This window comes from Branchiostoma belcheri, unplaced genomic scaffold (genome assembly GCF_001625305.1).
Source record: "Branchiostoma belcheri isolate BF01 breed outbred unplaced genomic scaffold, Haploidv18h27 scaffold153, whole genome shotgun sequence".
NCBI classification, from domain to species: domain Eukaryota; kingdom Metazoa; phylum Chordata; class Leptocardii; order Amphioxiformes; family Branchiostomatidae; genus Branchiostoma; species Branchiostoma belcheri.
The window spans coordinates 191,124-202,117 of NW_017802969.1; the positions used below are offsets into that span (position 1 = coordinate 191,124).

General features: G+C 42.8%; 2 pseudogenes; one reads left to right on the forward strand and one right to left on the reverse strand.

Moving 5' to 3' along the window:
* Window positions 1–2,370: 2,370 nt before the first annotated feature.
* Window positions 2,371–7,064, reverse strand: LOC109465592 (annotated as a pseudogene).
* Window positions 7,065–7,708: 644 nt separating this feature from the next.
* LOC109465585 overlaps window positions 7,709–10,994 on the forward strand; it is a 213,552-nt pseudogene continuing 210,266 nt past the window's right edge.

Here is a 10,994-nt window from a genome sequence, read left to right on the forward strand (position 1 = left end):
GAAGCTCTAGAAATAACAAAGTAGGATGTCATTTGAATTCAATCTTTGCAGGGAAGTACATACAAGTATTGTGTATCAAATGAATACTTGAGGAGGTTGGAGTCTTGTGTCTTTGGTGTGCACTTGTCCCTTAAAAGTAGGCCATATTTTGGTGTCTGCCAGTTGAAAAGCATGGTCATCGGTTGAGGTATCACCCCAGTCTGTGTGGTGGCAGTTGAAGTCGCCAGTGATGATGATCATTCCTTTCTCGTCTACTACTTTGGAGATGCAGTGTTCGTACTGATCATGGAAACTGTCTTGGGTAGCTGGTGGTATGTACGCACAAGAGAAAAGAACTTTTTGCCCGTGACGTCTATTTCGACCCATAAGTCTTCCCAGTGTTCTAAGTCCGCTCTTCGTATACTTGGGAGACTGTCACTAATGAGGATAGCAACTCCTCCACCTGTTTTACCCTGCCTGTCCTTTCTGTAAATTGTACTATAGCCAGTGATATTAATGTCGTTAGGGAGCACGTTGTCATTCAGCCACGTTTCAGTAATACCCATTACCGCGATCTTATTAGTGTGCAAAAGTGATTCCAGTTCGGTGATTTTTTGATGACCTACAACAGTGTTTGGGTTTAAACTTCTGACATTCGTAGTCCCTATGGTAAGCATGATGATTAAAGGTACAAGTAATGCCCTAATAGATGACATTACAGCTTTGTGGGCTAATTTTAAATTCGACAACCAAAATAACTGGGGGTGCTTCAGGGCACGTATGTTCGTAGTTGATGGGTGACTTACTTAACGGTAACGCAAAAACAATCACCTGTCTGGAGTTACACCTAGCGGTCCGCTACTAGTGAATTTACATAACATACCATTACTAGTGAATTTACATAACATGCCACTACTAGTGAATTTACATAACAATCAATACAATATACGCACCGTTGCAGAATAGATATCAAACCTGAGATAACTACATGCATAAGTAAATATTGGCTAGAGTGTATACCTCACTGAATATTACACCAGGTATCTTGAGCAGAGCTAGGTATAACAGTGGCGCACGAAAGTTGGACAGGAGCAAACTGGAAAACTAATATTGATGTAATAATACACCTGTCATGGTAGCAAGAACTAACAATCCTTATAAGGTAGAACAATATATTGCACAAATTGATAAGGAGGTGCGCTAAGTTAAGAGACTCCTACGGTGCAAGGCTCGAGAAATCATGATCAACCTGATCCTGGCCTTGCCTAATTAGTATTCATTTTTAGTATTCTAAAAAGTATTCATTTGATACACAATACTTGTATGTACTTCCCTGCAAAGATTGAATTCAAATGACCTTTAGGCCCATATTTTGTTTTTCCATAATATTAAAGCACTTGCTCGTAATCGTGCCCTAAACTATGCCAAATGTCATGTTTTTCACATGTCTAAATCAGGGGAAATGGCCCCGAAACTTGTTTGGCCCGTTACCATGGCAACGATCGGTGTTGACCGGAAAGAAAGCTATTTTGAGGGTTTGTGGACCAAGTACTATCACTGTGCAAAGTTTGAGCCAAATCGATTTTTTGACCCCTGCCACCATTGTTTGATCCTTACAGACATTTGCTCTTAAGAGCTTTTGGACCGGGGGTCGAATACGAGCTTGTGCTTTTTGTTTTCATTAATATTTACAAACATGACCCCCCCTTATATTTGCAATTAGAATATTGTTTTGTATAGTATACATTACCTCTTATTCGTTTTTGGACCTCAAAAAAATTATGGTACGCTCGGATGTGGCATCGACCATTCAGCGAAGGTTTCAAATGGCATCGACCGTTTACGAGACTGAAAATTGCACCGTGAACCCCCTACTGCCGCTAGCGCTGGCTACCATGGACTACGGAGGTTAGCACCAAGGCCAGAGCCTCGAAGGAGTTTTTTTAGAACAGGCGAAAATCAATACGCGCGCAGATGTCATCCATAAGATTTAACGTGGCCTTATAGAGAATAGTTGAGATGCTAGTAATCTAAACAAATACGTAATAAGAAATTGCACAATTTGGACAATTTAGGAAAGATCAACGCATTAGTACTAGGTCAGTTTTACGAAAGCTAATGACAAAACTTGGTTATTTATTTATTTTATTAACTTACAGAGATAAGTCGGAGTGGGGTCGTGTGGCGCAGCGGCAGCGTTCTCGACTCGGAACCAGAGGCCCCGGGTTCGAGTCCTGACATGCCACCGATCTTGTGCCCTTGGGAAAGGCACTTAACACGACTTCCTCACTTCGCTCAGGTGAAAATGAGCATTGTACTGTCCCTGTGTTGGTGACGGCATTAATATAAGTTGAAAAAACTTGAGTGTGTCGTCACCATGTGCATGTCTTGTGATTACATGTTTCGGAATGAAAAAAAAAAAAATAAGTCGAAGTGGTTAGAATGACAAGAGATGTCACCTTACATACTGTCAAACGGTTCACTACTTCTCTTAATTATCCCCAGTCAAACATTTTCACTGAAGTCGTGTAAGTCTCTACGTGATATTATCAAACAGTGGACCGCGCGCATAGTGACGTCGTATTCAAGGGCGTCACTTCAACTGGACATATTTTAATGCCGATTTTCCACATAGATGTCAATGTCGTTTGGTTACTGAACTGTTCGCTGCACGAGGGTGGGTTCGCATATGTCTCTTAAGAGAACCAAGCTCACTAAACTGCTTGCTACACTCCTCACACCTGTAGGGTTTCTCACCTGTGTGAGTCCGTAGGTGTTTCCTCAGATGACCCAGCTGACTAAACTGTTTGCTGCACTCCTCACATCTGTAGGGTTTCTCCCCAGTGTGAGTCCGCATGTGTTTCTTCAGATAACTCAGCTGACTGAACTGTTTGCTACATTCCTCACAATTGTAGATTTTCTGTAGTATGAGTCCTCATGTGCCTTTTCAGAGTAATCGACTTACTAAACTGTTTGCTGCACTCCTCACACCTGTAGGGTTTTTCACCAGTGTGAGTACGCATGTGTTTCTTCAGAGAACCCAGCTCACTAAACTGTTTGCCACACTCCTCACACTTGTAGGGTTTCTCACCAGTGTGAGTTCGCATGTGTTTCTTCAGACTACCCAGTTGACTAAACTGCTTGCCACACTCCTCACACTTGTAAGGTTTTTCCCCAGTGTGAGTCCGCATGTGTTTCTTCAGAAAACCCAGCTCACTAAACTGTTTGCTGCACTCCTCACACCTGTAGGGTTTCTCACCAGTGTGAGTCCGCATGTGTTCCTTCAGATGACCCAGCTGACTGAACTGCTTCCCACACTCCTCACACTTGTAGGGTTTCTCACCAGTGTGAGTTCGTATGTGTTTCTTCAGACTACTCAGTTGACTAAACTGCTTGCCACACTCCTCACACTTGTAGGGTTTTTCTCCAGTGTGAGTCCGCATGTGTTTCTTCAGATGACCTAGCTGACTAAACTGCTTGCCACACTCCTCACACTTGTAGGGTTTCTCACCAGTGTGAGTACGCATGTGTCCCTTCAGATGACCCAGACGCCTCAACTGCTTGCCACACTCCTCACACCTGTAGGGTTTCTCACCAGTGTGAGTCCGCATGTGTTCCTTCAGATGACCCAGATGCCTCAACTGCTTGCCACACTCCTCACACCTGTAGGGCTTCTCACCTGTGTGAGTACGCATGTGTTCCTTCAGATGACCCAGATGACTGAACTGCCTGCCGCACTCCTCACACCTGTAGGGCTTCTCACCAGTGTTAGTTCGCGGTGAAGCTGACGTCAACGCTCTTGTTGCCATGGTGATGTAGTGTCTGTCCTGAAGAAATAATGAAAAAGTCACTAAAACGATTTGGCTACATGTATAACTGTTGCGAGTGGGAAGAACCAACCATCGATGCGAGTTTTCATACAAGAATCAAAACAAGAAATCTGAGATTCCAAACCTCCAGGAAATATATAAAATACCTAAGGCATAGCAATGATACCTGTTTAGAGTTAAAACTTTAGATCCTACACGAAAAATTCTCTCACCTAGAGCTTTGGACCAGTCACTTTGGTCTTCATCGGTAGACTGACCCAGTGAAGCTTGTCATGTGGCTTCTTTGAAGTGTGACGTCAACACTGGGTCAAAGGTATAATCTGGTAGACAATGTCCTGAGAGGGGTGAAGGAGGCTATATATATCAGGGCCTATCCTACTCCACTGAACCGCGACGGGGGCTGACATCGTCTACCAGATTATACTTTTGACCCAGTGTTGACGTCACACCTCAAAGAAGCCACGTGGTCAGGCTTTAGCAACCACAAAAATCCATCCGTATCTGGGCGTCACGCTGACAAGCGGACTGAAGTGGGGTGCACATGTTAATAATGTCACAACTAAGGCGAATCAGACATTGGGAGTGATTAAACGTAATCTGTGGGCATGTCCAACTAGAGTAAAATCACTTGCATACACGCCACTTGTAAGACCGAACCTAGAATACGCTGCGACAGTATGGGATCCATATACAAAGAAAGACAAAGACAAATTAGAAAGGGTACAGAATCAAGCTGCAAGATTCTGTATGAACAACTATGTAAGAGGTGCTAGTGTCACGGAAATGAAAAGAAACCTACAGTGGACCTCACTGGAAGACAGAAGAAAGATGTCTAGACTATGCATGATGTACAAAATGACTAATAAACTGGTGGATGTCCCAACTACTAAGTTAAAACCAGCCCAGAAGAGAACAAGAAATAGCCACGCATTCAAGTACGAGAGTTATCAACCAAGGATTGAGGTGTTCAAGAATTCATTCTTTCCTAGAACTATCGCAGAGTGGAACTCACTGTCACCAAGTACAGTAGGGGCATTGTCAATAGATAGCTTTAAACAATGTCTAGAGCTAGAAGTTCAAGGGTTAGGTGTAACAAGTCGATCGGTGTAATATAGCCAGCTGCCGCCGCGCCACGTGCCTGCGAAGCTGGTGTGTTACGCCGAAAGGCGGTTATACCGGCTATACAGATACAGATACAGGGGGGCGGCTGGTGTAATACCGGGCCGGCCGCTAGGAGCGCAGATTTAGTCAGGCTATGATACCAGTAATGCTATATGACTTGCAAAACGGTTGATATCACAATACAGGCGACCCCCCCCCCTCCTGAGAGTAGTGTGGTATAGCCCATTTAACTCCTAAAGTGGACAACTCCTAAAGTTGATAGACGATACCACTCCACATACACCACGGGGGTGTCGAACAATCTTGCTACATTACCCGAAAATACTGATAAATGTGCAAAAAAAAACACACACGTATTTGGACCAGAATAACTAACTACGTGATCATGAATTGTAGGTGCCAACAGACAAACGTAACGTTTAAATTAATTCTATTGGGGCCTTCTCACCCCCATTAAAAAGTCTTATTCATGATGCTAAAAGTGACCATTCTAGCTCTTCAAACAAATCCTTTGTGCAAATTGTTTGCCTCATGTATAGCACTCTACACGGTGCACTCTACTGGTTTGGTAGCAAACAGCGCTATTTACATGATAATGACAACATCTGTTAGGTTTCTTCCTCCGTCCCAAAAAAATGCAGGCTCGACAAAGCGCCTAAAATCACTAGTTTCTTACAAACTAACGACGCGGGTTTGACGTAGCCTCTACCAGGCTCTCGGGAGCGGCAAACTGTTCTCTCCAGCAGACCAACTCCCTTGGCATGCTGTCTCTCTATTTGGCCGATCTCTCCTCTCCAAGCAGAGGTTGTCACTACCCCCACCAAATTCTATGATCCGTACCACCGTAGGAAGGATACTGGTGGTTTGGTAACAAACAGTGCTATTTACATGATTATGACAGCATCTGTTAGGTTTCTTCCTCCGTCCCCAAAAAATGCAGGCTCGACAAAGCGCCTAAAATCACTAGTTTCTTCCAAACTAACGACGCGGGTTTGACGTAGCCTCTACCAGGCTCTCGGGAGCGGCAAACTGGTCTCTCCAGCAGACCAACTCCCCTGGCATGCTGTCTCTCTATTTGACCGATCTCTCTTCTCCAAGCAGAGGTTGTGGGGGAATGATCGTTAGCTTTTTATATATGGGCGTCTTTTGTCACTACCCCCACCAAATTCTATGATCCGTACCACCGTAAGAAGGCTACTGGTGGTTTGGTAACAAACAGCGCTATTTACATGATAATGACAACATCTGTTAGGTTTCTTCCTCATTCCTCCAAAAATGTACAAACAAGAAAAGCGCCCAAAACCACTAGTTTCTTCCAGACTAAAGACGTGGGTTCAAAAACAGGAAAAGGTAGCCAATAGAGAGAATAACCGACCAGGAGAGTTTAGCAACGTAAAATAGCCTGGTTACCAGACCTATTACAGTTGCGGAGAGGGTGCAGGACTACGGAGCTATAATAGGTTTGGTAACCAGGCTAACAAAAGTTCATTTGTCCGTGGATTTCGGAGGGGAAAATTTAACCCTCCCGCAGACTGACTCTCTTGGCTAATTATTTTCTTTTTTTGCCGAATTCTAAGATCCGTACCACCGTAGGAAGACGTGGTGGAGGCTACGAAAAACTAGTCTCTACCAGGCTTTAACTATGCTGACTATAAGACAGTTTGGCCGCCTTGTAGGTTTGACTGGCCGCGCAGAGAAAGAAACTCCGGACTCCCTTGGCCAATTTTACTCTCTTTTTTGCCGAATTCTACGATCCGTACCACTGAAGGAAGACGTGGTGGAGGCTACGAAAAACTCTCATTGGAGTTTCTTGGTAAAGCACATATGGCAGGCTACATCATTCTGTTGTTAGTGATTCTATCTTTTCTCTGGGGCTAAAAAAGACTGCATCATCTAACAATGGAAATGATTTCGATTGCTTGAACCAAGGAGATTGAAAAGGGACTAGGTAACTGGTTTAACTTGAGGGTGTAACATCCATCTAAAAGAGACTTTAGAAAAACAAGACATTACCTTGCGAATATCAGCGATAACGGCTTGATGAACCAAACCAAGGGTCTTCTTGCTGTAAGGCAGAAAGTCTGTAGACACGTCCGTTCACAGATTCAGCTTGCCTTACAAATGACGTACTGTACTGTGTAGTCTGAGGGAGGGTCTAATTTCCATATCCAATCAGGGATCGCCTTTCATACACTCACGTGAACAACATGGGCAGAACGTACTACGCCTGCGCGAAACCTGTAATAGGGCACGGCCCAGTTATAGGGCTTTCCTATGTTAATATATGGGAAGTATGTCAAAACAACGTGGTCAAAATTCATATACCTGAGTTTTAGACCTTGAAGAACATGCATTGGCAGGGTAGTCCAACCTCTCAAGTCTCCATTCCCAAAAAAATGAAATGTCAGCATTCTAGCCGAACATTGAGAAGTGACCCCTGACCTCTCTGGACAGCTGATGACCGCATGTAAACCTACTATATATCTTCTTCAGCCAGCCAGACAACACAAACATGGCTGCAAGTCTGTTTTTTCAACAAAATAAAAATACTACAACCCTTACCTATAACATCCAAGTTCAAAACAGCAGCATTTCCCAAATTTCTAATGCAACGTTGACTAAACATTTTGTCCCTATCCAAAAATATTCCATGTTGTTCACGTGAGTGTATCAAAGGCGATCCCTGATTGGCCACAGCATATGGAAATTGACCCTCCCTCAGACTACAGTACAGTACGTCATTTGTCAGGCAAGCCGAAGCGCCGAGCGGACGCGACAACAGACTTTCCTTACCTTACAACAGGAAGACGCTTGGTTTGGTTCATCAAGCCGTTATCGCTGATATTCGCAAGGTAATGTCTTGTTTAAACTATCTTTTTAAACCTAGTCTCTTTTTAACTAGCCTGACTGAATGTCGCTTTTCGCCGGCTCCCTAGTAGTCCGCCCCCCCCCCCCGGAGGTTGGGTTTCACAGGCTGGTTATTCTCTTCTTCTTCCTGGATAGCGACCACGATCATCCCTATTAGCGAAAATTTCCTGCTTTTTGTAGAGTAGAGTAGAAGTCTTCCAGCCGTGTAGGAGCTTCAGTTTGGGCTACTCTTCAAGCAGAGGTTTGGGTTTTTGGTTATTTTTGGTGTGTTTTTAGACTGGAATTTTTCTTTTACCCATCTCAACCTCTGTCGGCAGTCGAAAGCATCAATGTGTTATAAACCTTATCACTGGGTTGGGTGAATGAAAAATTCCGGTACAAAAAAAAAGAAAAGAAACCCCGATTTAAAAAGTCTAAAAATAACCCAAAATAAACCCTAACCCCTGCTTGGAGAGTAGTTTTGGCCTCTTCAGTTGATTCAGGCGTTGATTGGCATCTTTGGACGTGGTCCAAAGCTTTGTAGTTGTAGACAGCTGCAGGGACAACTGCAGGGGACAGCTGGGTGTGACTTCATGTGATCGTCTGAAGCAAGGATAATCCTTGTCTGAAGTAATGTACCAACATTATGCGACACCCCCGTGTTGTATCAGCTGTTGTCCTAGCCTCCTGTGCAGGCCCCTCGACGGTGGGGAAGAATCCTACATAGGAGCCTGCTCCCGTTCGGCACGAAAAAAAGCGAAAGGGGATCTTTCAAAGTGCCCATTCACATGCCCGCGACGAGTAATTCACACCCGTCCGCAAATTTAGGGCAGGCGAGAGCGCGTATGGCAGGCCAGTCAAACAAAAACAACAAAACTTGTATATGTACTATATAGGTGTATACTTATTCAACTTGTTGAAATTCATCAGAAATACTGTAGTTATCGAGTAGTGCACTTCGGATCTTCAGCGCACGTAAAAAAGCGGGGGAGATCGCTAAAAATTACTACCGGTAGTATCGCAAATGTGACCCTCGGGGAAATCCTTAGCATCTACCAGGCATGAGGAGGTGGCTGGAAAGAGTAGAAATCGGCCAAAATAGAGAGATAAGCATGCCACTGCAAGGGAGTATGACCGTTGAGAGAACAGTTCGCCGCCCTTGGTATGCTTATCTCTCTATTTTGGCTGATTTCTACTTTTTCCAGCCGCCTCCTCAAGCCTGGTAGAGGCTAGGAAATCCCCGGATGTCTTTGGCCGCCGACTACTCGGAAGCTATAAATAATAGGTTTTGTAACCTAATCTCCAAGCAGATCTTTCGGTTGGGTGGCAAAAGACCGTATCCATTGGCCATCCTGTATCCATTTCCCAACCTTCGGTGGCTACTGGACACTCCTCTGGCCAATGGATACTGTCTTGCCACCGAAAGATCTGCTTGGAGATTATTGTAACCAGGCAAGCCTTTACGAACGTACTAGTATGCGTTAATAGTTGTTTATTGCAAATTCATGCCCGAGGGCTAATTGCATATAGACATTGACAAGAAAATGTGGTGATACATGTATAAGACTATTTGCTAACAGGAAACTTTGAAACTTTATTAGAATAACCATTAGCGGTGGACCCTAGGGTCTTCCTGATATTCATACATACAGACATTATACAAACATAGTTGACAACTGGACAAGTCACAAAACACATCTAAATCAATCAATAACATATTTACAATATACATAATTTAAAAAACTGACAATCCTGTCGAACAGTGCTTGTGACCTACTGATGGAGGTATTTCTACGTGTACGATATTATACTTATCAAACCTACTATCTCTACTCTTATGTATATCAACGTTATTAGATTTAAAAAAATCTAATAACGTTGGTATACATACGGGATAAAAAATAGATATGCAATATGTGAACAGGTAATAGGAACAAGGTAACTATTCTAATCTATTCTATTCTATTAAACTATTCTTGTCATGCTACTAGTATTAGGGGGTTTGACTTCTTCTCAGAAGGCACTGGGAGATGAATTCTCCGACTCTTTGAAAAATAAATGGGTTGGAGGACTTAGTTTAGCAATAATATAGTCTTTTGTTGTTGGTTGAGATATGAAAAACTTCTTTGAATAACTTCTTTTCTTTCAAAATCGTAATGAGGACACTGACAGATAAAATGCATTTCATCTTCCACTGCTCCCTCTGTACAGTATTTACAGAATCTTTCGCTTACAGGCAGTTTCTTATATCTTCCTCTCTCTGATGTGTGAGCGCTTAGTCTCATTTCACATAGAGATGATCTTAGCTCAAAATCAGGGTGATGCAGATAGGTTTCCATATTGTAGTCAGATTTTAGTTTTCTATACAATCTTAATTTGCCGCTATTGATAGATAAATTGTGGAGGAAGGTTTGAATATACATGTCTGTTAGCCTTTTTCTCAACGATACACAAACAAATCTATTGTTAACGTGTAGATTGCTATTTTGCCAAATGAACGAGTTACCGCTATTGCCGAGTATCTCTTTCACGTGGCATAACCAGTTTTTCTTGTTGCCGTTTACCATATTATGTTTTTGAGACAATAGAGCATCCACTTGTAGAGGATGTGTGCAGAAATCTATTTGTCTTAGCCGTAACCAGTACTTAACAACCCTGACTGAAACATCAATATCTAGGGGAAATCTGCCGAGTTCAGATTTACATGCTATGTTGCTGGCGTTTCTGTGAATACCGAGAATGTTTTTACAGAAACGGCTATATATGACTTCGATTGGACTAGTATCGATTAAGTGTTCTTTGCCCCAGATTTCGCAGCCATATAACATAATAGGTTTGATACATGAATCAAATATTCTTAAAAGAGCCTTTAGAGAAATCGGTGAACGGATGAGGGATTTTATAGCAAAAATGGCTTTGCGTGATTAAGGGACAACTCTTTTTTAGCCAAAGAAAAAAAGCTGCCAGACGCAGATAACAACACACCCAGGTAACAGTATGAAGTAACGGCCTCTACTTTCTCTGAGCCAAACATAAATTTTACATCTTTAAATGCTCGTCCAGTTCTGTTAAAAACTACGACCTTTGTCTTCTTTAGATTTACCTGCAGTTTCCAGTGTGAACAAAACATGTTTATTTAGCGCAAACTGCAATCCTTTTTCGGTTTCGGAGAAAATAACTACATCGTCTGCATAAAGTAAGCTAGATATGAGTAAA